This window comes from Chiloscyllium plagiosum, chromosome 12 (assembly GCF_004010195.1).
Source record: "Chiloscyllium plagiosum isolate BGI_BamShark_2017 chromosome 12, ASM401019v2, whole genome shotgun sequence".
NCBI lineage: Eukaryota > Metazoa > Chordata > Chondrichthyes > Orectolobiformes > Hemiscylliidae > Chiloscyllium > Chiloscyllium plagiosum.
The window spans coordinates 75484124-75512090 of NC_057721.1; the positions used below are offsets into that span (position 1 = coordinate 75484124).

General features: G+C 41.4%; 1 protein-coding gene across 3 annotated transcripts in view; it reads left to right on the plus strand.

Moving 5' to 3' along the window:
* The window catches only part of LOC122555418 (neural cell adhesion molecule 2-like), a 1561904-nt gene that overhangs the window by 86232 nt on the left and 1447705 nt on the right, over positions 1 to 27967 (plus strand). The gene's annotated exons all lie outside the window — the stretch shown is intronic.

The following is a 27967-nucleotide window of genomic DNA, read 5'->3' on the forward strand; positions in this document are numbered from 1 at the left end:
GTCCACTACACCTCCAATTTTGGTGTCATCTGCAAACTTATTAACTGTACCTCTTATGCTCGCATCCAAATCATTTATGTAAATGACAAAAAGTAGAGGACCCAGCACCAATCCTTGTGGCACTCCACTGGTCACAGGCCTCCAGTCTGAAAAACAACCCTCCACCACCACTCTCTGTCTTCTACCTTTGAGCTAGTTCTGTATCCAAATGGCTAGTTCTCCCTGTATTCCATGAGATCTAACTTTGCTAATCAGTCTTCTATGGGGAACCTTGTCGAACGGCCTCACTGAAGTCTATATAGATCACATCTGCTGCTCTGCCCTCATCAATTCTCTTTGTTACTTCTTCAAAAAATTCAATCATGTTTGTGAAACATGATTTCCCACACACAAAGCCATGTTGACTATCCCTAATCAGTCCTTGCCTTTCCAAATACATGTAAATCCTGTCCCTCAGGATTCCCTCCAACAACTTGCCCACCACCGAGGTCAGGCTCACCAGTCTATATTTCCCTGGCTTGTCTTTACTGCCCTTCTTAAAGAGTGGCACCACGTTTGCCAACCTCCAGTCTTTTGTTTCAATAGTGATGGAAAAGGAGAGACGATCTAAAAGTTGAAGTTCTAAATTGGAGAAAGAACGGTATTAGGCAATAACTTTTGAAAGCTGATTGGAGGCAGATGTTTGCAGGTAAAGGGACGGCTGAAAAATGGGAAACCTTCAGAAATAACGAGAATCCAGAGAACATATATTCCTGTTAGGGTGAAAGGAAAGGCTGGTAGGTATAGGGAATGCATGATGACGAAAGAAATTGAGGGTTTGGTTAAGAAAAAGAAGGAAGTATATGTTAGATATAGACAGCATAGATCGAGTGAATCCTTAGAAGAGTATAAAGGAAGTAGGAGTATACTTAAGAGGGAAATCAGGAGGGCAAAAAGGGGACATGAGATAGCTTTGGCAAACAGAATTAAGGAGAATCCAAAGGGTTTTTACAAATACATTAAGGACAAAAAGGTAACTAGGGAGAGAATAGGGCCACTCAAAGATCAGTAAGGTGGCCTTTGTGTGGAGCTGCAGAAAATGGGGGAGATACTAAATGAGTATTTTGCATCAGCATTTATTGTGGAAAAGGATATAGAAGATATAGACTGTTGGGAAATAGATGGTGAATCTTGCAAAATGTTCATATTACAGAGGAGGAAGTGCTGGATGTCTTGAAATGGGTAAAGGTGGATAAATCCCCAGGATCTGATCAGGTGTACCCGAGAAGTCTGTGGGAAGCTAGAGAAGTGATTGCTGGGCCTCTTGTTGAGATATTTGTATCATTGACAGGTTATGCTAAAGCTGTATAAGACATTGGCTAGGTTATATCTGGAGTGTTGTGTATAGTTCTAGAACCTGTGTGATTGGAGGGATGTGATAACACTGGAGAGAGTGCAGATGAGAATTCCATGATGTTGCCTAGAGAGTTTTAGTTACAAAGAGAGAGACTGAATAAACTGGGGTTGTTTTCTTTGGAGGAAAGGTAACTGAGGAGGGGATATGATTGAGATGCATAAAATTATGAGGGGCATAGGTAGAAGAGACAGGAGGGACCTGTCCCTCTTGAGGAGAGATCAGCGATCATGGGGTATAGGCTTAAGTCAGGGGGCAGGGATTTGAGGGGGGTATGTGAGAAGACATTTTTCACTCAGGTTGTGATTGGAATCTGGAACTTACTGCCTATAGGGATGGTAGAGACAGAAACTGTCACAATGTTCTATGGCTGTACAACTCTATGTATTTGGATGTTCACTAAGGTGTGTGCTAAGGCAGGCAAGGCTATAGGCCACACTATTGTTTGTCATTTGTATAAGTGACGTGTATGAGAACAAAGGAAAAAATGGTTAGTAAGTTTGTGGACGACACCAAAATTGGTGCTATAGTGGACAGTGAAGATGGTTATCTAAGAGTATAATGGGATCTTGATCAGCTCGGCCAATGGGCCAAGGAGAGGCAGATGGCATTTATTTTGGATAAATGTGAGCTGTTGCATTTTGGTAAGACAAATCAGAGCAGGACTTATACAGTTAGTGGTGTGGCTCTGGAAAGTGTTGTTGAACAGAGAGATCTAGGGGTTCAGCTCTATAGCCTCTTGAAAGTGGCGAAGAAGATGTTTGGCATGCTTGTCTTCATTGCTCCAAGCATTGAGTAGAGGAGTTGGGACATCATGTTGCTGCTATACAGGACATTGGTGAGGCCACTTTTAGAGTACTGCACACAGTTCTGGTCGCCCTGTTACAGGAAGAATATTAAATTGGAAAGGATTCAGAAAAAGATTTACAAGGATGTTCCCAGGACTAGTGGGATTGAGTTGTAAGGAGAGGCTGGATAGGCTGGGACTGTTTTCCCTGGAGTGTAGGAGGTCAAGGGGTGACCTTGTAGAGTTTATAAAACAGTGAGGGGCATGGATAAGGTGAATAGCAAAGGCATTTTCCCTCGGGCAGGGGAATTCAAAACTAAAGGTTTAAGGTGAGAGGAAAGATTTAAAATGGACCAGAGGGGCAATGTTTTCACACAGAGAGTTTATGCGTGTAGTGAAGGAATTGCCAGAGGAAGTTGTAGATGCAGGAATGGTTACAACATTTAAAAGACATTTGGACAGGTACGTGAATATGAAAGACTTCGAGGCTTATAGGCCAAAAGAGGCAAATGGAATTGGTTTAGTTTGGGAAATCTGGCTAGCATGGACAAATTAGACCTAAGGATCTGTTTCCATGTTCTGTGACTCCATAAGCACTGGAAACCAGTTTTGGAATAGATAGGTAACTGTTCTTAAGTGAGCAGACTCGATCCGTCGTAGGGTCTTTTTCTGGGATGTACACTTCTGTGACTTTATAACGACACCACTACATTAACTCCTCCCTGAGATTTAATTCCATCGGGCTGATGAATAAATGATTTGAGAGAATCTGTGTTCAGTAATAATGTGCTGAGTTAGCTGTTCTTAGTGTCAGGGAGAGACATTAATTGATGAAAATAACATCGAGTGAATTTACAGAAATTCTCTGAAAAGGAACCAATTAAAACCCCAGCAGCAGAATCAAGAAACTACAGAACTAGGATGTCACTTCATGGAGGCTTGAGGTAAAGGTATTTCTTGGCTAAAAGAGATCAATCTCCCTTTTCGATATCTGAAACACGATTGTTGTAATCGTCTTGTTTAGTGTAATGTTGTTCATGAGTTTTGTTTCCTAAGCTTTGTATTCTTTCATTGAACGTGCATTGGCAGCCTCTTGTAAATCTGCCCTGTGAGTAACAAAACAAAAATAAAACTTAATGTCTATTAAGCCAGGTTTCACCTGGGATCTGATTTGTCCAGTATTACTATCAGCTGTCAACACAACACACTTTTTGGGGATCATTTCAAGTGAGAGCAATAATTTATTTTATGACAGGAGGAAAGGGGTTACTGATTTGTTGGCAAGTTGTTTCTGGCCAAGGTATTGTCACAGAGAGAGGAAAAGGCAACTGTGATTCTTCATGCTTCTGGTTAATCTAGAATTGTGCAAGACTTGAGCATATTCTAGTTCATATGTGCATATGTTCGTATATATACCATTATTGCAAAACATGGATCCTTGTATATGAAAGCACTTCAAGACAATCCTAAATAAGCTATGTTATGAGGAGAAAGTGAGGTCTGCAGATGCTGGAGATCAGAGATGGAAATGTGTTGCTGGAAAAGCGCAGCAGGTCAGGCAGCATCTAGGGAACAGGAGAATCGACGTTTCGGGCATTCCTGAAGAAGGGCTAATGCCCGAAACGTCGATTCTCCTGTTCCCTAGATGCTGCCTGACCTGCTGCGCTTTTCCAGCAACACATTTCCAAGCTATGTTATGAGCCTGACTTAACTTAAATTGTTTGTTAGTGTAGCAGTTAGCACACAGGACTCTTCAGTCAGTGCAGTCCAATCACATCGTCAGATATAATAATTGATATTTTGTTTTTGGATTTGCAAGCATAGATTGGTCAAATACAGACTTCAATCTGCCTATTATGTATAGATAAAGAAGCATACTTGATACAATCACCCAAAACATCCATTATTTAGATATAATTCTACATTCGGGCACAACTTGCCGAAAAATCCTGAGTTTGCCAATATCTACTGTAATGACAAATTGGAGGTAATCGGTTGATCTAGTAGATTGTACATTCCTACACAAGAACCTGTTCTCTGCAAACAAAAGAAGTATGTTCAAGCTTTGGGCTTTCTTTAAATTACCTGGAAACATGGGGTCCTATTGCTTTCTCCAGACCAATATTTTGACCAGGTTTTAACTTGGCAACAAAACAGACAAAATACTTTCTCATCCTGGAGGATGCGTAGTTGCTGTCATTTCGAATTTGACTTTCTACTTCTCCTGATGAGTCCAAGACAAGAGCTTCTCAAACTAACCAGATTTCCCAAACTAAACAAGCCCCATTTGGCTTATAAATCTCTTCATCCTTCATATGTCCTGTCCAAATGTCTTTTAAATGTTGTAACTGTACCTACATCTACATCTTCCCCGGTAATACTTTCAGCAACCTGTTGCACACCATTTGAGAAAATTGATGAGCTTCTTAATGAAACTTTGCAACTTATTGGAAGTTTTATATCGCTCATGATTTATGTAACTGAAGTTGTTAAAAAAGTTTTCTTGGAAAATACCAGCATGGTTGACTTTTCTTTAATTATTATTCTTGGGATGTGAGTGCCACTGTCAAGACCAGTATTTAATTTCTATCCTTAACAGCTCCTGAGAAAGTTGTGGTGAGCTGTCTCTTTGTGATATCGGGGAAACCACAGTGCTGTTATGTTCCAGAATTTTGACCCAGTGACAGTGAAAGATGGCAGTATATTTCCAAGTCATGATATTGTACCTGGATTGCGTACGCTTCATTGCCAGCTTCTGGCCAATGAGTATTAGATACACTGGCCTTGTTCATCCATTTCTAGAAGTCATTTGGCTTGTGTTATCTTGCTGCCATCTCCTGTATGGGCAGCATACATGTTGTACAGCTAGGGAGGCAAAATATCTCTGAAGAGCTCGCATGAATGATCAATGGACCGATATGTGAAAAAGAATTGGATTGTGCCTCTGATGCAGAAGACTGCACCTGAGAATAGAGCCCAAATATACCGGAGATGAAAGAGCTGGCATTTTTTAAGAGCTGTTTCTGATTATTAATGAAATAATGCAAGCATTTAAAATGTATGTGGCACCCTAGGTACTTGTAACTGGCAAATTCCATGTCACAGTTGTATTGTTTTGCTGATGAGTGAACCTCAGCAATTTGTAATTACAACCAGCGGCCTATTTACAACCACAGCCAACAGCACCTCAGACCAACCTGCAGTCTGGAATAAAGAGTTTAAGGCTGAGTTTCGGAGAAATATCTTCGTCAGAGGGTTGTGAGTCTTTGGAACTCCTTGCCACAGAGAGCCGTGAGGACAGAGTCCTTGTGTATACTTAACACTGAAATGGATAGATTCTTTATCAGTCAGGGAATCAGGAGTGACAGGGAATGGGCAGGAAAGTGGAAGTGGGGAATTCCACATCAGCCATGATCCTATTAAATGGCAGAGTAGGTTCAAGGGGCTGAATGGCCTACTCCTCTTCCTAATTCTTATGGTTTTATGGCTTATGCAATAAGGTCTTTGTCACAAGGGATATGAGTGAGGGCTGAGGGATAAGTAATTCGAATTATGGGCATGATATCAATTTCAGATCTGATGTTGATCTTGCTTTTGTGCGCCTCCCGTGTCAATGTAACCTTGTATGCCTCACTCTGTTAAACTACCCTACGATCTGTAGGGCCTTATATATTATAGTCTGCCTGTACTGCTCGCAAAATAAAACTTTTCACTGTACATGGGACAACAATAAATAAAATCAAAAGCAAATTCCAGTCACTTTGAACTGATCAATCTTTGAGTGGTCAACGGTAAGATTAGCCAAACATTTCCATTTTTGAAAGGAGTATGGCGTTGCTGGACACAATCAAAAATAAAAACAAACCCTTTGATGTGGGGTTTTCTTTTTTATCACTTTGAACGCTTCATTTTTTGATCATAGTGACCATAGGATATTTTTTGATCATGACCTGCCTCAACTCCTTTCCTTGCCCTGAAACCTTCTTCCCCAAACATTGATCAGAAGATGGGCAATAATCACAAACCCTACGCTGCTGAGCTTCAGATGTGTAGTCAAGTGGCACAATTCAGGAGTGAACTAATTACCCTGTCACTCCTTCTCTGGTTGCTTTGTAAATTGCTTCCTACTTCTATGCCAGAGCAAGTGACATTAGCAATTGAGCAATATTTCTGCTAAGTGTGTTTGCTCACTAATGCACAAAAAAAATAGAACAAAAGGCAAGTATAGTATAGTTCGGCCTTCCGAGCCTGTACCTATTATCATGCCCTAACTAAATTTTAAAAACCAAACCTTCAGCCCTTATTCACTCCGTATCCCTCTATTCCCTCCTTATTTATGTCACCATCCAGGTGCCTCTTAAATGTCACCAATGTGCCTGCGTCCACCTCCTCTTCTGGCAGTGTGTTCCAGGCTCCTACCACTCTGCTTGAAAAACTTCCCATGCACATCTCCCTTAAACTTTCCCCCTCTCACCTTAAACCTGTGCCCCCTTGTAATTGAAACTTCTACCCTAAGAGAAAGCCTGTGACTATCCACCCTATCGATGCCTCTCATAATTTTGCAGACTTTTATCAGGTCTCCTCTCAGCCATTGTCTTCCCAGTGAAAACAATCCTCATCTTTTTAATCTTTCCTCATAGCCAATGCCCTCGAGACCAGGCAACGTCCTGGTGAACCTTCTCTGCACTCTCTCCAAAGCTTCCACGCCCTTCTGGTAGTGTGGCGACCAAAACTGCAAACAATTTGTCAATCGAGGCTTAGCAAGCAGTGCTCTTACATCTGATTCAGAAGGTTATGGGTTTGAACTGCTGTGTAAATTTCAGCATAGGACATGCACTGATGTGCCAGTGAAGTCCTGAAACATTGCTTTTTTGAAAATGCAATGTTGAACTGAGGCCGTCCCCCCAAGTGGATGGGAAATCCCATGACATGTCAGTCATGAAGAGAATGGGAGTTTTTCTCCAATGTTTATTGCTCATATCTGCCATTGCTATTTGTGGTAGTTTTCTGTCTGCAACTCGGCTGATGGACTTACTGCATTGTAACAAAAATTGTGTTTGGAAAGTTTCTCGCTGGTTGTCAAGCACTTTCCATGTTGTGAAAAGTGAACACATAAAAATGCATTCCTTTTCCCACACTTTGTACTGTCTAATGGTCAGAACGTGTCATTTCATTCGAAGGTAGCGACACTCAGCACAAAATATTTTGACACTTGCTCCATTGCTGTCACTTTATTCTGGGCTCGTGACATCACTTGCTATGTAAATATAAGACTCTGGTTGTGTTTGAGTTTGATTTATTTTTGTCACATGTACTGAGATACAATTTGCAACCTACACAGGCAGATCATACCATACAAAGTTCATCAGGATAGCAGAACAGAGTGCAGAGTACAATGTTACAGTTGCAGGGGAGGTGCAGAGAGAGAGAGAGAGATCAATGTTAACATTTGAGTGGGAAAGAAGCTGTTCTTGAATGTGTTCATACAAGAATTCAAACTTTTATATCTTCTGTCTGATGGAAGAGGGTGGAAGAGTATATAACCGGATTGGGAGGGGTCTTTGATTATGCTGGTTTTCCCGTTGTAGCAGGAAGTATAGATGGAGTCAATGGATGGGAGGCTAGTCTGCGTGATAGACTGGGCTGTGTTTCCAACTCTCTGTAATTCCTTTCGATCTTGTGAAGAACAGATATATCCAGATAGAATGCTCTCCCACCCTCCTTCAGCTTAGCCTCTGTCAGTTGACTATCTCAATCTTTTGGACTATGTGGTCTGGTACACCTCCTAGGTGACTTGTCCCTGCCTCCGTCTTCTGGGCAGTTATATTTATGATATTTTGAAGTCAGAATCTTGGGTGGAAAAAGAGATTTAACAGCAATATGGGAAAATATTGTTGTATAAAAATCATTAAATATTAAAATCCTCTATTGTTCAGTAACTTGTTATCTTTCAAAGGACAATTGCAAGGCTAATGGTCCAATTAAAACGACAAAGCACATTAAACTGAAATCACTTTAATAATAAATAAATGGGTGCAAACACTTACAGAACTAAGCATTGGAATCAAACTGCTAGCAACTGCTCTGAACTTCGCTAAAATTATACAAGGGGCAGTTCCATTACAACTAGCTGTCCAAGTATTAGATTCATAAAATTCCTACAATGTGGAAGCAGGTCATTTGGCCCATTGAGTCCACACTGACCCTCCGAAGTGCATCCCACCCAGACCCTATCCCTGTAACCCTATGGCTAATCCACCTAGGCTGCATATCCCTGGACAATATGGGCAATTGAGCATGGCCAATCCACCTAACCTGTACATCTTTGGATTGTGGGAAGAACTGGAGCACCCAGAGAAAATCCATGCAGACACAGGGAGAATGTGCAAACATAGAACATAGAACTTAGAAAAGTACAGCATGGAACAGGCCCTTAGGCCCACGATGTTGTGCCGAGAATTAATCCTAATGTAACATAAAATAATTTAACCTACACACCCCTCAACTCACTGCTATCCATGTGCCTGTCCAGCAGTCACTTAAATGTCCCCAATGACTCTGTTTCCACCACCATGGCTGGCAATGCATTCCATGCATTCACAACTCTCTGCGTAAAGAACCTTTCTCTGACATCCCCTCTATACCTTTCTCCTAATATCTTAAAACTATGACCCCTCGTGCCAGTCAATCCTGCCCTGGGGAAGAGTCTCTAGCCCACAGGAATTGAACCCAGGTCCCTGAGAGACAGCAGTGCTAACCACCAAGTGACCATGACACCCATTACTAGGGTACATGAAATGAGCAAGGGGAAATGGGTAGACATTAATTACTTCAAGCTAGAAAATTACTGATGGACATTCCTCTAAATCTACCATTAGAAACTCTCTAAATGAACTACCTGCTGATTATGAGGTATCCAGAAGGACCATCCTATACTTAAATCCCACACAGTCATAGGTTGAGATGCACCATTGGGTTCTGTAAACAAATTATTCAATAATGTACAAGTGGAGGTTGGGAGCACAGTTTTTGGCTGACACATTGCATCCTTGATAGAATTGAACCTCTAAGGAGCTTGGATTTTGGCTCTAATGTTTTCACATTGTGCCGATAGAGGTTTACATCAAACAATGTGGAGGCGTTGGTGTTGGACTGGGGTGGATAAGGTCTGAAGTCAGACAACACCAGGTTATAGTCCAACAGGTTTATTTGTAAGCACAATCTTTTGGAGCACTGCTCCTTCACCTGACGAAGTAAACCTGTAGGACAATAAGTTGGTGTTGTCTGACTTTTAACCTATATCAAATGAACTTTTTTTTAAAATGCTGATGGTGTGAGGGCATCAGTATCTGGTCTAACAGTTACTACTTATAATTTTGTTACCCATGGGTGCAATTCAGCAGCTGAATCGCTCTCTGGAGCATTTCAGAGGGCAGTTAAGAGTTAACCATGTTCCTGAGGACTGAAGACACATATTGACCATATAGGTGAGGATAGCACTTTCTTCCTGAAAGGGCATTAGTTAACTGGGTTTTTATAACAATGAACATCATTCGATCTTTAATTCCAACTCTGTATTTATTGAATAATTTTTATTGAACCAAGGAATCCCTGAACATTACTTGAATTTATCATTTAGCGATAACACCACACCCATTACCTCCCCTGTTAGTTTCAGATTGTGACCCCAGTAACTGATCTCTGATTTGTGCTGTCAGTTATTGACAAAATGAAAATTAATTTCCTCTTCATTTAGTTGCTGTTGAACATCGCAGCTCCCTATACTACTGGAGTCTCATCCAAAATTCAACACCTCAGACACTCAACACTGTGAAACAATGAAGGGAGATTTGACAGAAGGTAGTGTTAGCTTAGAATTGAAAAGAAGGCTGCTGGGAGAATGGTCAGATCCATTCAAAAGGAGAATGCTGTTCTGAGGCTGGGAGTATGGTGTTTAGCTTTGAGATTCAATGGAGAATGAACTTCTGATTATTTGACTATTTCCAATCTGGAAGTGACTTGACTTTCTGGGAGTTTCCTTGTGATTGAAGAGTCTAATGTGAGGCCAGCATAGGCATCCACAGAAGCAATATGGTGTGCAGACACTGTACATAATCTACAAAATACTAATCTTTGTATGGCAAATCTCTAGTATAGTTACTCCACCCTCTCTTCCTAGAGTTCCTACAGCAGCTGACCCTGTACATTCATTTCAGAAGATATACATACTCATGATGTTATAATCACTACAGGATAAGTGCATGGAGTGATAATCACAGTCTTTATGTATGCTACTGATAGCCTTTATAGTCACAGAGATGTGCAGCATGGAAACAGACCCTTCAGTCCAACTCATCCATGCCAATCAGATATCCTAAATAAATCTAGTCTCATTTGCCAACATTTTAGCGCCTATCTCTCCAAACCCTTCCTATTCAAACCTATCCAGATGCTTTTTAAAGGTTACAATTGTACTAGCCTCCACCATTTTCTATGGCAATTCATTCCATATGCACACCACCCTCTGCACAAAAAATGTTCCACCTTAGCTAAATAAATCTAGTCTCATTTGCCAACATTTTAGCGCCTAGCTCTCCAAACCCTTCCTATTCAAACCCATCCAGATGCTTTTTAAAGGTTACAATTGTACTAGCCTCCACCATTTTCTATGGCAATTCATTCCATATGCACACCACCCTCTGCACAAAAAATGTTCCACCTTAGGTCCCTTTTAAATCTTTCCCCCCTCACCTTAAATCCATGGCCTCTAGTTTTGGACTTCCTTATTCTGGGGAAATGACCTTGACTATTCTCCCTATCCATGTCCCTCACAATTTTATAAACCTCTATAAGGTCACCCCTCAGCCTCTGACACTCCAGGGAAAACAGCCCCACCCTATTCAGCCTCTCCCTACAGCTCAAATCATCCAACCTGGCAACATCCTAGTCAACCTTTCCTGAATCCTTTCAAGTTTAACAACTTCATTCCTATCGCAGGGAGAACAGAATCGAATGCAGTATTACTAAAAGATTTGAAAGCATAGAGTTTGGAAGAGTTGCATCTCCAAGATGCTCTGCAGTAACTTAACCTCGGACAGCACTTTCCAGATCTGTGACCACTGCTAGCTAGAAGGACATGGGCAGCTGAGGCATGAGAACACCACTATCTGCAAGTCATATATCATCCTCACTTAGAGTTATATCACGCTCTGTTTACTGTCACTGAATTAAAATAATAGAACTTTCTTCCTGGCTTGACTGTAGGTATCTTCATACCCCAAGGACTGTAGTAACATTGAGTCATAGAGATATACAGCATGGAAACAGATCCTTTGGTCCAAATTGTCCATGCCAACCAGATATCCTAAATTAATCTAGTCCCATTTGCTAGCACTTAGCCCATATCCCTCCAAACTCTTCCTATTCAGAAACCCATCCAGATGCCTTTTGAATGTTGCAATTGTAACAGACTTCACCGCTTCCTCTGGCAGCTCATTCCATATCTGGTCAGCATGGACAAATTGGAGCAACGTGTCTGTTTCCCTACTGTACATCTCTATGACTCTATCTGCAGCAATTGCTTCCCAGACTAGCTTGTATGGTCAACTTTGCTAAATATCTAACTTTTTTAATGGCATTGGGACTCAGACTGTTAATGTTCACATGAAATAGAGAAGTGCTCATTTCCAAATATCTGAAAGACCTCAGTTTCAAAAGAAAAACTCAGGATAAAAAGCGACATCAATGTTCACAGGCTGCTGAATACTGATTTTCTCCCTGTCAAATATTTCAAGGTTGGAATTGATGTGTACACCTGATATCACATTTATCTCTGGATTACCTGAAACTCTCTGATGGATTTCCAATTGGTCTCCTTTCAACTGACTGAGATTTAAGTTGAAGTTATTTTGATGACATACAATTTAGCTGAAGTTAAAAAAAAGGTTCCTGTTCCAATATCATCTTTCCAAGTTAAAATGAACAATAGAATTGATGGGACACAGGTTAGGCAACTTTTGAGACCTTCACATTTTGACCAATGATAGTAAACTGTATGTTATTCCTCTTCCTGTTAATCTGCAATTGCTTTATCCTCTGCTGCAAGACACACACAATGAAGGGAAGAATAATATGATTTCATGATAAGCATTTATTTCTGGAATGCATCTGTATACATAGCCTGATGAGGAGCTCTGATGTGCAGTCATTACGTTGAGGGTTCAAGACTGAATCTAGAGATTTGAATATGTAATCCAAACTGCCAATGCTTGTGCAGTGTGGAGGTCATACTATACTTTGAAGTATTTTGGATGAGACATTAAATGGAACCTCAATCTCGCCTTGTGGTTGGATGTAAAAGATCTCCCAACATTGAAGAACTCAGGACTTCTCCAACCACCCTGGTGAAACCAATGCCAATAAGATGATACTTTTGAAAATTGAATTTTCATTTGTGGGAGCTTCCTCATAGAATCCATCCAGTGCAAATGGAGGCCATTTGGTCTATTGGGTTGGTGCTGGCCTTCCAAAGAGCATCCCACCAAGGCCCACACCCTCACCCTGCTCTTGTGACCCCACATTTATCTTGGCTAATCTATCCATCCTGCACACACCTGGACACTATGGGCAATTGAGCATTGCCAATCCACCTAACTTGCACATCTTTAGATTGTGGGAGGAAACTGGAGCACCCTGAGGAAACCCACACAGACACGGGGAAAACGTGCAAACTCTACACAGACAGTCACCCAAGGGTGGACTTGAGTCCAGGTCCCTGGCGCAGTGAGGCAGTAGTGCTTTTCGCTGTGCCATCCATAGATGACAATATGACTGACACCGTCAGAAGTCATGATGTGGAGGTATCCGTGTTGGACTAGAGTGGACAAAGTTAAAAATCATACAACACCAGGTTATAGTCCGACAGGTTTACCTGTATTTGGAAGCACTAGCTTTTGGAGCACTGCTCCTTCATCAGGTAGTTGTGGAACAGGATCATAAGATACAGAACTTACAGCAAAACATTTCAGCTGCACGATACTGTAATGTTTTGCTATAAATTCTGTGTCTTATGATCCTGCTCCACAGCTACCTGATGAGGGAGCAGAGCTCTGAAAGCTAGTGCTTCCAAATAAATCTGTTGGACTATAACCTGGTGGTGTGTGATTTTTAACCTTCAGAAGTGTTTGATTGCTTGATAAAATATATATGATGCTTTGACATCATGAAAATTGTGATATACATGGCATCTTAATTGAACAAAAATGGAACATACAAATTATTTCTTTGTGCAATGAACTTATTATCACTCATACGTGTCTCTGTCACCTTCCAGCATCTTTCACAAGTTCATAGAAGTTGAAAGCAAAGAAAGACACACAATGACCATGAAAACTCATGTAATGCAGTATATTCCTTGCCCAATTCTAATTTATACTGCAACTTTTGCATAAGCCTTGGAGAAACAGCAAGTCTAAAAATAATTAGTCATTTGACTTTTAAAAACAAGTCAAGCACATTTTGCATTGATTATAATTCTACAGTTGTATTGTAGGTCGGGAGAAACCATTTAAAGTCACAGTTGAGTGAGCCGTGTTGAGTCATGTGAATCTTTCTCATCCAGAACCACCTTGTGATGTTGTTAAATATAGGGTTTAGAGTTAAAATGTTTAAACACTATTTAAGTCAGATATTTGAATCTCAGAACACAATTGTTCTTCTATACTTAAAATTGCTTCCATAGACAATGTGAGGTTTGTGGTGGTGGGGCAGATTCAATCATAGTTTTCTATCGGGAATTAGATATGCATATGACAGTATTCTGAAAGATTTAATGCCAATATTGTACTAGCCGCACCCACTGTAATGTGGTCACATCAGTCTTTGGAAGGAGACAAGGAGGTCTACTAGAATAACTGTTATATTTCTGTACAGCTCCAGACTCCTTTACATTGTACCATTACGGTTGTACTTATTGCTATCATGCACGAAACCATCTTGTCAACTCTGTAGAGACTTTACAATAATGTAGCCTCCACCACTGATCATTAGATAGGTGCAAACAAGATATAGCCATGGGAGGATTGATGGCTGTGAGCTATGCAAGCAACCCCTTGCCCTATGTGACATACAGATAGAGGTGGTAAATTCTGCGGGATGCCCGCAGTGACAACCAAATACAGGAAAAATAAACACATTGCTGGGGGCAAGGCTGGTGGAGTGGGATTAGTTAACTTTTTCTTATCATGTGGGCTTACCTGGCCAGATGACCTTGTAACCTTGTCATGTGTCGAAGTCAGTCTTCAGTTCTACAATCCTATCATTAATCCTGCATGAAAAACCACCAAGCAGATTATGCATCCTACACAACTTTTAATCAGAAAGTGTATTGTGCATTTTGTTTGACCTTTGGTAGTGTGACAGTGATAGAGCCAAATCAGTAATTGCAAATTTTCTGCTAATTTTTCCTTTATCCTAATCACTATATTTCTCACACACCATAAAACTCACCCCTTTGGCAGTAACATTTGGCAACAGATTGCATTTCCCCCCAACCATTCCTCCATCTCTCCCTATTATAATCCAATCTGCCTTTACCTGTTCAGATTTGATCCATCTGGAAAGGATCATGAAACACTTTTCTACATTAATGTGAAAATAAGATGCAATTCAACTTCTGGAACCCACTAGGCGTTTGCAAAATACTTTATTCGAAAGTGGGTTAGGTTGGAGGTGAGAACATAAGAACATTTCAGAAACAACTGCACTGATTCGAAGAGGCAATTGTTATTTGCGATTTTCTTTAAGCTGTCGCCTCCAGATTTTCTGTCAGTCCATGAGCAATACAACAAGAGTGCAGTTGATGAATATAAAAATTGACCTTACAGCATAATGCTTTTTTCACAGTCTACCATTTCTTAGTACATTTTTATCTATCAACCATAATAACTTGCAGTTATCTGGCACCTTCAGCATTAAAGATCACAACATGTCACACAGGAGCAATTATAAACCACAATTTGACACCAAGTTGTGCGAGGTATGTTAAGACGGTAAACAAAAGCTCAGCCAAAAGAGTTACATTTGAAGAAGTGCCTTAAAGTAAGAACCAGAGATCGAGAGGCAGAGAGATTGAGAAAGGGAATTCTAGAGCTGACGATCCATACAATTGAGACCGCACTACCACTGCTGGAACAAGGACAATTCAACGAATTCAAGAAATCAGAGCTGGAGGAACACAAAATCACTGAGAGATGTCCAGCTGGAGAACCTTACACTGATAGGGAGAGACAAGGCGCAGTTAAACCTGGACGCCTTAAAATGCATAAAGGTGAATAAATCCCTGGGACCTGATTAGACGTTTGGCAGACCTTTGCAGGAAGCTCGGGAAAAGATTGCTGGGCCCCTTGCTGAGATATTTGTATCATTGGTAGCCATAGCTGAGGTGCCAGAAGACTGGGGGTTGGCTAATGTGGTGACATTATTCAAGAAAAGTGGTAAGGAAAATCCAAGGAACTATAAGCCAGTGAGCCTAATGTCAGGTGTTGGATAAGTTGTTGGAGGGGATTCTGAGGGGTAGGATTTACATGTATTTGGAGAAGCAAGGACTGATTGGGGAGACTCAGCACGGCTTTGTGCATGGGAAACTGGATTACGCTTTTTGAAGAAGTGACAAAGAAGATTAGTGAAGGCAGAGTGGCATAACTTGTCCAAGTGGACTTCAGCAATGAATCACAGTGTTCTAAAAGTCGTACAAGTTTCCACATGGTAGACCGATTAGGAAGGTAAGATCCAGGGGGAGCTAGCCAATTGAATACAAAATTGTCTTGAAGGTAGAAGACAAAGGGTGGTGGTGGAGGGTTGCTTTTCAGACTGGAGGCCTGTGACCAGTGGTGTGCTGCAAGGATCAGTGCTGAGCCTATTCTTTTTTGTCATTTATATAAATGACTTGGATGTGATTATAGGGTGCACAGTTAATATGTTTGTAGATGACACCAAAATTGCTAGTGCAGTGAACAATGAAAAAGGTTATCTCAGACTACAAAGGGATCTTGATCAGATGTGCCAGTGGGCGGAGAATGGAAGGTGAAGTTTAATTTAGATAAATGTGAGGTGTTACATTTCGGTAAGGCAAATTAGGGCAGTCAATTGTATGGTCCTGGGAAGTGCTGCCGAACAGGTAAACTAGGAGTGCCGGTGCATAGTTCCTTGAAAATGGAGTCACAGCTAGACAAAGTGGTGAAGAAGGTTTATGGCACACTTGCCTTCAATGGTTAGTGCACTGAGTGTAGAACTTGGGTTGCCATGTTGCGGCTCTACAGGACATTCTTAGGCCACTTTTGCAATACTGTGTTCAGTGAGGTATTGTGATCAGTGGACACTGGGAGCATGTATGAGAGAAGGTGATTGGTGCAAGTTGTAATATGGGTAACAGGAATTAGGGTTAGTTTGTGTAATATGGAAGATGCGAGGGCGAGAGGCCAGCCAGTATAATAGAAATGTTGGCGCAGTATGTACTTCTAAGGCCAATAAAATATCTCAGAATTCTTTGTGAAATAGATGAAAATCTATGTTGAAAACCATCAGCCCTAAAATGACAACGAGTTACATTGCCAGTATTATATTGACATTGTTGACCTGCTTCCAATGGATAAATGGATAATTTACTCAAAGATTATGACTTCATGAAGCTGCACAAATGGAACAAAACCCGTGTCACAAATGGAACAGCAGCGCGAGGAAATAGCACAACTGCTTCTGGATCAAAAATATGACACAGTACTAAATGTTCCTGAATAACATAAACTAACAGCTGATGTGTTAGCATTGTCACAGCTATTGGAAGTGAGTCACCATCCTCTTAACTAAACATTGTATGGTTCCGCATATTGGGACTCTAGCATCTACCATCATATCAATGAATAAACTTTCTGAGAGAAAACAAATTGATCCCTGAATTCTTTATTTCCAAAGTCAATGCACAATTTGGATTTAACATTCAACAAGTTGAATATTGGGAGGAATTTCGTAAGATCTTATCTCTCAAAAGGTAAAGCAAAATAAGTATATGGTAACAAATATGGCAATAATTCAATCTATTTTGAATATGACCTTTCTCTGAAAACCAACAAGCTGACCATGTCTAATTTTCAGCTGAATGTTGTATATCTATCAAATGCTGTGGAAAGCCATAAGAACTACTGATCAAAACGATGTTAAGTAAAGTTGTGAGCAGAGCAGCTCAAGATCTCAAAGAAGTGGGAGCCACCATCTGGTCCCCAAAACCTCTAACAATTTCCATCAGATTAGTGTAGCCTGTAAATAGCTGCTAACATAGAATAAACTACTAATAATAAAACAAAGAACTGCAGATGCTGAAAATCTGAAAGAAAAATGGGAAGTGCTGGAGAACCCCAGCAGGTCTGGCAGCATCTGAAGAGAGAGAAGCAGAATTCATGTTTTGAATCCAGTGACCCTTTATTAGAACTGAAAGCAGATGATGACATGGGGTGGGGTTATAGAATAAGTGGTCAGAGTACGTAGAGAAACAGAAAATAATCTACATCGAATTAACTACAAGAGACTTTAGTAGTTGGACCTGAAAATGGTTTTCCTCTGCTACAATGGTCCAAGCAGGCCCTGGAGTTTCCTACATTTAAAAGCCAGAATTGTTTTAATTAGAACAGAGAAGGCTGAAGGATTACATAAGTACATAAGGAGCAGGACTAGTCAATTCAGCCCCTCACCCACATTCCACCATTTGATATGATCATGGCTCATCTCATCTCATCTCAACTCCAATTTCCTGTTGACCGTCCATTAGACTTCAACATATTGCTCATTAAAAATCTACCTCCTTCTCAAATTAACTCAATGTCCCAGCATCCAACTTAATTTGAGGGAGTGAATTTCACAGATTCATAACCCTTTGTTCTTGCCTCTGTTTTAAATCAGCCACCCCTTACCTTAAAACAATGACCTAAGTACATACATTAGTATGACGTATATCCTAGACTGCTCTACATGAAGAAACATCCTCTCTATCTCGACTCTGTCAATCTTCTTTAGCATTTTACATACTTTAATTAGATCTCCTCTCACTCTTCTAAACTTCTGAGGGTAAGGCCTAAACTGCTCAATCTCTCTTCATAAGAGAAGCCCTTCATCTTTGAATGAATCTGCTGAACCTCCTCTGAAATGGCTCCAATGGCACGACATCCCCTTTCAAGTAAAGACACCAAAACTGTACATGATACTCGTGTGGTCACAATTAATTGAGGTCTACAAGATGACACGGATCTTGGGTAATGTGGACAGGGAATGGTCAGTTGCCAGGGAGATTATAAAGGACATGAAGAAAAACATTGCCACCCAGAAAGGGTGACATGCAAGGTTATGGACTTGGTGCTGGTAACTGGGAGTAGAATAGATGATTAGCATATAGTTTTGTGGTTCTGAAGAAGGGTCACTGGACCCAAAACATTGACTGTGCTTTCTCTCCACAGATGTTGCCAGACCTGCTAAGATTTTCCAACAATTTCTGATTTCCAGCATCTGCGGTTCTTAGTTTTTTTTTGGAACGGATGACTAGTTTATTCAGATGGTTCCGCCATGATGGGCTAAATGGCCTCTTCCTAGCCATAACCTTTGTTTGATTCCATGGTTAAAGAGGATGGTGGTAGCAACCTTCATAATAAGCAGCAACTCCGAAAGTGTAATACATTAGACACTGCGCATAGAATAATTAAAACCTGCCTGCTGCAGCCTAACAGTAATTTTCTTTTGCAACTTGCAATGTCTGTGTATTTGTTTATCAATGAATCATGAAACCATAGAATCATATAGTACAAAAGAGGCCCTTTGGCTCATTACATCTGTACCTCGAAAGCTAGCCCCACTTTCCAGCACTTGGCCCATAATCTTGAATGTTATGACATTTCAAGTGCTCACCCAAGTATTTTTTAAAGGTTCTGAGGTTTCCTGCTTCAACTATCCTCCCAGGCAATGCATTCCAGACCCGCACCATGTTTTAGGTGAAACTATTTTTCCTCAATCTCCTCCAAACCTCCTGTCTTTCAGCTTAAAATTATGCCATCTTTGTAGAGGTATCAATGATTCATTCATGTCTGTTTGATGAGACAGGCCCATTGTCCATGCAGATAAATAATACACAATTTCCATTCAGTATATGACTCCCCCTTACATGGTAACATAGAAACATAGAAAATAGGAGTAAGAGTAGACCATTCGGCATTTCAAGTCAAGAATTTGGTGCTAGAAAAGCACAGCAGGTCAGGCGGCATCCGAGGAGCAGGAGAATCGATGTTTCAGGCAAAAGCCCTTCATCAGGAATGAGGAATGTTTTGGTTTCAACCACTTTCTGTGGCAGAGAATTCCGCAGACTCACCACTGACCGTGTGAAGACATTTCTCTTCATCTCAGTCTTAAATGGCTGACCCTGTATCCATAGACAGTGACCCCTGGTTCAAGACTCCCTGATCATTGGGATTGTCCTTCCTGTATATATTGTTTAGTCCTGGTAGAATTTTATGGGTGGCTAAGGAATTTCGCACCACCACCCATTCTTCTCAATGAATACAGTCCTAACTGATTCAGTCAGTCCCACTATCCCAAGAAAATCTTTTCAACCCTCAATCTATCGTGAGCATATCATCCACATTGAGATAGTAACTGATCAAATTGAAAGTTTGTTCCATTAGTCTCCCCATTTCATGAAAGAGGAAGCGGCCACTCAGCCCACGTTCCCGTGCTACCGAATTTGACTCGATTCCTAGCCCCAGATTCCTGCTTTTTCTCCATGGCTTTACATGTATTTCCTTTCCATTTGTTTATCGAATTCGCCTTTGAATGTCAATTTTGAATTTATGTCCACCATCCCTTTTCAATCAATGCATTCCAGATCTTCACAACACAAATTGCAAAGATTTCACAGTCTTTATAGTTCTTCTGCCATGGACAAGCTGGGCTGAAGGGCCTGTTTCCATGTTGTAAACCTTTATGAACATATGACTCAACAATAATGTTTGCCCTCTCTTTAGCTTTGGAGAGTAAATAACTGAAGTTTCTCTTTATTTTACATGATTAAAAACTCTCATAACTTTGAATGTCATTTAATCTGACCCCAACCTTTTGTTTTCTCATAAGGAGAACAATTCATGATTCTCCTCCTCTTCAAATAGCTGAAACCCTCTGGTCTGGCAACACCTCATGTATATTTTACACAAAGAGACCTTTTTTTCAATATCCAATTTTACCTGAGGCTTTTTATGTTGTTACTTGTGGTCTTCAATGGTGTAAACTCTCAATCTGTGTTAAACCGTGTGTTTATGACCATAGTAAGCATTCTGTCTCTATGGCTCCAAAAAAACAATGAAGAAGAGTTATTTGACAACAATAACTAATTGCATCTATGTAGCAAAATGTCTCAGGGTACCTCACAGGAGCATTATCAAATAAAAATTAACACTATGCCATGTGAGATAAGCATAGGGAGAAACTCTTGCACTCATATTCTGTCTGCCTCACTCCGAGGATATCCCAAAGTACAATAAGGCATGTTTGAAATGTAGGCATTATTGTAACACAGAAAGTGTGACAATTAATTTGTCCACAGAAAGTTGTCACAAAGAGGAGATAACCAGACAATCTGTTTCAATGACATTGACTGATTAATATTGGTCAAGACCACTTTGGAGAGAATGCCTCTGCTCGTTTTGAAATCTTTGATCTTTATGCCCACGTTAAGAAGCAGCCAGAGCCTCCATTTATATACTTTATTTGAAAGATGACACTAATGACAGCGCAGGGAGAAAGTTAGGTCTGCAGATGCTGGAGATCGAGAGTGTGGTGCTGGAAAAGCACAGCAGGTCAGGTAGCATCCGAGGAGCAGGAGAATCGACGTTTCAGGCATAAGTCTTTCATCAGTCATTCCTGATGAAGGGCTTATGCCCGAAACATTGATTTTCCTTCTCCTCAGAGGTTGCCTGAGCTGCTGTGCTTTTCCAGCACCAGACTCATGACCTTTGACCATGCAGCATTCCTTCGGAGATCGCATGCTCAAGTCTCTGTTATGGAATTAAATCTAAACTTTCATGACTCAACTGTGAATGCTGTACCAACTGATCCACAGTTGACCCTTTAAGAATGCTGACCAAAAGTACACACAAAGAATTTGCCTCGAAGAGTATTGTAAAAGAAGAGAAGTTTAAAGTGCGGAGGTAGAAATGGACTCGGTTGGGGGAGGGTGGGAGATGTTGATAGTGATATTCGGGCAAATTGAAGACCTTGGGACCTAAGCAACTTAAAGCACAATTACCAGTGGTGGAAATTAAAACTTGGGGTGATTGAAGCCAGAGGTGGAGGAGCACAGTGATTTAGGGAGGGCAGCAAGGCTGGAGTTGTAAGGAGCAGGGCTAGAGGGATTTGAAAATGAGAAAGGAAAATTCAAAACTAAATAATTGTTTTACTGAGAGCAAGAAAGGTTATCATGCAAGTAGATGATGGGTAAACTGAACTTGATGCCTTTGAATGTTAACAATAGTGGCTTGGACTGAGTTGATTGAGTATAGATGGAGACATACAGCATGAAAACAGACCCTTAGGCCCAACCAGTCCATGCCAAATATAGTCCCAAACTAAACTAGTCCCACCTGTCTGGTCCTGGTTCATATCCCTCCAAACCTTTCCTATTCATGTACTTATCAGGATAGTGGTGAGGCCTCATCTGGAATCCTGTGTCCAGTTCTGACCACCCAGTTATAGGAAGGAACTATTAAACTAGAGAGGATTCAGAATAAATTTCCTGTACAACCACAACTTGACTTCCCAACTCCTATTCTCAAAAGACTAAACAATGGAGGCAAGCGTGCTAAATGCCTTCTTAACTATCCTGTCTAAATGTGTCGGAAACTTGAAAGAATTATGTACCTTAACCCCTAGGACTCTTCATTCCACAACACAACCCAAAGCCCTACCATTAATTGTATAAGTCCTGCAAAAATGCAATTAATCAGATTGAACTCTGCCATTTTTCAGCCCATTGACCCATTTGATCAAGATCCCTTTGTAATATTCGAAAACCTTTTTCACTGTCTATTGTGCCACAAATTGGACAGGAATGTCTTAGAATAGTCAGGTCAATTGAACAAAGGCATGAATGAAGAGTTGGATGAGACAGTGCAGTCTTCATGAGGCATGAATGAGTGGCCAAACATTCATTGCTTTTATTCATTCCTGGTGAATGGGATCATTGGCTGCACTTATTATATTTATTTCACACCTCATAATTCCCCTTGGGGTGAAATGCAGCATCAGGATTGTTTATAATTCAACAGCTTCAAACAGTTGCCAGAAAGAGGGATGGAGTTGGCAGCTGTTGCACAGCGATAATGGTTGCTGTCTTCCCATCGTGCAAACAGAGGGAACTGCTGCTTATTCAGTGCTTGGTGCCAGATAAGCAGTCTGACAATATTTGGAGATAGCAGAAGAAGCAAAAGTGGTGATAGTGAAGTGCTACTGAATGTTGTGGAAACTGATAACCAGTGGCAGCATGGAGATGGAAAATAGAAATGGGGCCAAAGATAGATTCTGGGGTGACATGAGAGATACCCGTGTGGGACTGGGAACAGAAGCTATTACACATGATTTGGAGATGCCGGTGTTGGACTGGGGTGTACAAAGTTAAAATTACACAACACCAGGTTATAGTCCAACCTGTTGGACTATAACCTGGTGGTGTGTGATTTTTAACCTATTACACATGAGCCTTAGTATGTAATAAAGCAGAGAATAATGAAAAACCAGTAAGGTACAGTGCATCCCAGCTGGTCAACTGGAAGAGGGATGGCCAAATAGGATGGGATGGTTAAGCATGTCAATAAATACAAGGATGGATATTAACATTCAGCACAATAATTGAGGATTATATTTGTGACCTGAAATAAAAGCAATTTTGATAGAAGCATGTTTGGAGGGATTCAAACGTGGATTTCTGGGTTAGGTAGACATAGTTTGGTAATGGGGCAACAGTTTGAGGGCTCTTGAGAGGAAAGGGAGATCAGAGATGAGCTGGTAGTTTGCAAAGACTGTGAGTTAAAGGGGTGAAGTTCTGGGGAGAGGGGCAAAGATTGTGATTCAAAATGGAGGTCCATAATGACCAGCAAGTTCATTTGCTAATATTAGTCTTTTTTTTGATACTTTGTTTCCTTTGGGGACAAATTGGAACATGATGTGCGGTTCTCCTTGGGAATAACATATGATCAAGGAACAGGAGTAGACCATCTGGCCTGTTGAGCCTGCTCTTCCATTCAATAAGATCATGGCTGATCATTTCATGGCCTCAGCTCCATTTACTCGCCATCTCATCATAACCCTTAATTCCTTTACTGTTCAAAAAAAAATCTATCTTAGCTTTAAAAACATTCAATGAGGACGTCTCAACTGCTTCACTGGGCAGGGAATTCCACAGATTCACAATCCTCTGGGTGAAGAAGTTCCTCTTCAGCTCAGTCCTAAATCTGCTCCCCTTTATTTTAAGGCTATGCCTCCTACTTCTAGTTTCCGCGCCAGTGAAAACATCCTCCCTACTTCTCTCTTATCTATTCCCTTCATAATTTTATATGTTTCTGTAGGATCCACCCCCATCCTTCTAAATTCTAATGAATATAATCCTAGTCTACGCAGTTTCTCCTCATAAGGTAACCCTCTTAACTCCAGAATCAAGCTAGTGAACCTCCTCTTCACCCCCTCCAGTGCCAGTGCACCCTTTCTCAAGTAAGGAGACCAAATGTGCACGCAGTATTCCAGGTGTGGCTTCACCAGCACCCTGTACGGCTCCAACATAACCTTCCATCTTTTAAACTCAATCCCTTTAGCAATGAAAGACAAAATTCCATTTGCCTTCTTAATTACTTATTACACCTGCAAACCAACCTTTTGTGCTTCATGCACAAGGACACCCAGGTCCCTCTGCAGCTTGGAGGCAAGGTGTGAGGAGGAATCTGGTTCCCTTGTTCAAATAAGGTACATGTTGCCTGATCCAGGGATCCCTATTTGGGAAGGGAAATTGATCTGCCTTTGCTGCTGACCCCACCCCTAAACTGTGACCTCCTACCCTGCGAAACACCACCCCCTCATTATGTATTGGTATTAATCCTCAAATCCTGGGCCTCCCTTGGCGATGATTCCAGCAGAAGCCACTGTCCATTCATGTGAAACAAAGCTGCTAACCTTTGATTGGCCAACTCACCCTGCCCAGGGCTCCTGATTCCGTGGAAGTCCTGCCTACGTTGTTTTAATTGCTTGATCAGCTGACAATTCAGTGGGGTTTCCCCACACCAAGCAAGGCCGGTCTCCAGCCAATGAGCCAGACTCCTGCTACCTCCATAGCATCTGTCCACTGTTTTTCTGATACACAAGTAACAACTTGATTCATGGGAGAAGGCAAATAACTCTCTAGTCCTTCATTAGCTCTCTTTGATTGTCTACCAGACACCATAGCGATTGGTATTTGTCACTATTTTACAGTTACCATGGTAACCTCAGTCAGTTTTGGTCGCAAATTGATAGAAATTATATAATACAAAATAAATATGGAATGCGAAAGGAGGAGATTTTTAGCTGACAATTAATGTCGCCTTGTGCTCTCACTCTTGCATTTTCTTTCCCTATCTTGCTCCCTCCTTTTCCCCTCTACACATTCTGCTGTTCACTCTCCTTTTCTCCATTTCTGTCTCTGCGTCCTGGTCTTTTGCCCATTTCTCTGTTTCTCATTCTCACTTGTGCTGTCTCTCACACTCGCTCTTGCACACATGCTCACACTCCCTTGCAATCGCATTCTCCTTGCTCACTCTCAATGCACTTGCTCCGTCGAGCAATGCCCCTTGCACATTCTCTCTGCTGTTTCTGCTCATTCTGTCGTGCTCATTTGTGTTCACGCGCACTCACACTTTCTCTCTTTTCTTGCTCCATTCATTCTTTTCCATTGTATATAACTATCGTGCTTAAATCCATCCTGAGAGAAAATCATAACCAAATCTTTTCAAAGCTCTAAATGGTTGATTTAGCTGCAGCTTAATCACAACGGCAATAATTTGATCTCTTGTCTCTAATCAACTCAATTCGCACTTATGCTTGCTGCTCGGTAAATGGGTTTGATTGCTTACTACTTCTGTTGCAGCACACACAAATCTCTTGTTTCTTTCAACAATTTCCTGGGTGGTTTTACCTTCTGTGTCTTCCTTTTTATCGAAGATTGTTGAACATGTTTTTTTTATTGTTATCAAAGCAATTTTCAAACACCAATCAAGCATTAAACAGCCTCACTTTATTTGATTGGAATAACAAAACCTCCCTGAGTCAGGTTGTGTGAATAGGTAAGTGCACGAGGGAGTGGGGTGTGGGATGATCATGAACAGAAGGATATTGTGAGAAGGTTGGATTAAGTCGACTGGGAGAAAGTTCATGTGGAACATTAACAACAGCGTGGGCTGGTCGGGTCAAAAGATCTGTAAATTTGATGTAAAAAATGTGATTTCCATACCCAGCTTAGTTAAGCTATAAGCAAAATGGCTGCTTCCATTATAAAGTGGAGGAACGGAGAAAATGCTATGGTGAAATTTCAGATGAAATCTTGAGTCATGGCAGCATTTAAAGAAGTTACAGTAGTCGTACTTCATCATAAAATCCATACAGGGTGAAGCAGATGATCAAGTCCCCACCAATCCTCCAAATAGCATCACACCCACAGCATCCCCCCACCCTATCTCTGCATTTCACAAAGCTGACCCACCTAGACTGCACATGACGGAGTGATTTATCACAGACAATCCACCCGAATCTGCACATCCCTGGACATGATGGGACAATTTAACACAGACAATCCACCCTAACCTGCACATCCCTGGACATGATAGGACAATTTAACACAGACAATCCACCCTAACCTGCACATCCCTGGACATGATGGGACAGTTTAACACAGCCAATCCACCCGAATCTGCACATCCCTGGACATGATGGGACAATTTAACACAGACAATCCACCCTAACCTGCACATCCCTGGACATGATGGGACAATTTAACACAGACAATCCACCCTAACTTGCACATCCCTGGACATGATGGGACAATTTATCACAGCCAATCCACCCTAACCTGCACATCCCTGGACATGATGGGACAATTTAACACAGACAATCCGCCCTAACCTGCACATCCCTGGACATGATGGGACAATTTAGCATGGCGAATCCACCCTAACCTGCACATCCCTGGACATGATGGGACAATTTAGCTTGCTCACCCACCGTAACCTACACATCCCTGGACATGATGGGACAATTTAGCACAGACAATCCACCCTAACCTACACATCCCTGGACATGATGGGACAATTTATCACAGCCAATCCACCCTAACCTGCACATCCCTGGACATGATGGGACAATTTAGCATGGCGAATCCACCCTAACCTGCACATCCCTGGACATGATGGGACAATTTAGCTTGCCCACCCACCGTAACCTGCACATCCCTGGACATGATGGGACAATTTAGCATGGCCAATCCACCTAACGTGGACTGAGGGAGAAAACCCGCACTGATGGGGGAAAACATCCAAACTTCACACAGACAATCACCTGAGGTTGGAATTGAACTAGGGACCCTGGTGCTGGGAGGCAGCAATGCTAACCACTGAGCCACCATGCCACCCTAACTTGAGCTGACTCTTCAGTTGCTGGTATCCGATCACCAAACATCCTTTATTTGCAAAGGCATAGCCTTTGATAATAGCGCTGCTTCTCACTGAGTCAGGTTTTCAGGGACTGAATATATCTGACATTCAGATTTTTACGTCAGCTTGGCCTCCCTGATTACACCAGGTGAACAGTTCCAATTGGGGAACTCATATTCTATAAGGTCGAGCTGGCTGACCTTGGCCCAATCATGGCAGCAGTTCTTCTTTAGAAAGAGGCAATTGGGGGTGAGTTGCACCAGTGCTCCTGCAAGAGGAGAGGTGCAGAATGCAGGGCCCCAGTGTGACCTTAGCCAATGCAAGAATCAAATCTGTGCTGTACAGTATCATTCTGCATCACAAGCCAGCTGACCAGTCAACTGAGCTAACCCAGGAACTTTCCTTTTTGCTCCTGGCTTAGCAGCTGATCTCCTGTCCCCTTCCCCACTCACTGCCCCCCCGCCCTATGATTACTCCCTCAACCAAGCGCACCCCACCCCAATCAAAACAAATGACTCAGGCAGCGGCTGCTGCTAACAATTCTTGTCAACGGAGGTAATTTCAGTGTGCTCTTCTAACTAAATTGAGTATCTGCCTGTTTAATGGATTCAGGGTTATGATGCAGATTGCAAATGATACAGTTAGACGCTGAGCTTTAATTACAATTTGAATCAACACAAAAAATGGCCTGCTGTGATATTTTGAATATTTCATTTTGATGAAGCTGACAATGAAGGGTTGAAAATATGAAGCAATGATTTTAACACATGAAGCACGTACTTTATTAAGGCAACTCGGGTAGTTGCAGCTCTTGTCAGTATTCAGTATCCTGCACAAGGAAGAGGAGTAGGCCGCTTGGTCCTTCTTGTAATATTCAATAAGACTGAATGTCCTCTGATTGTAACCTTCAATTCACTTTCCTGCCTATCGCTGATAACCTTTCAGCCTCTTGCTTACCCAGAATCTATTCATCTTTGTCTTAAAAATATTTCAGGACTCTGCTTCCATCTTTTCAGGAAGCGTGTTCCAAAGGCA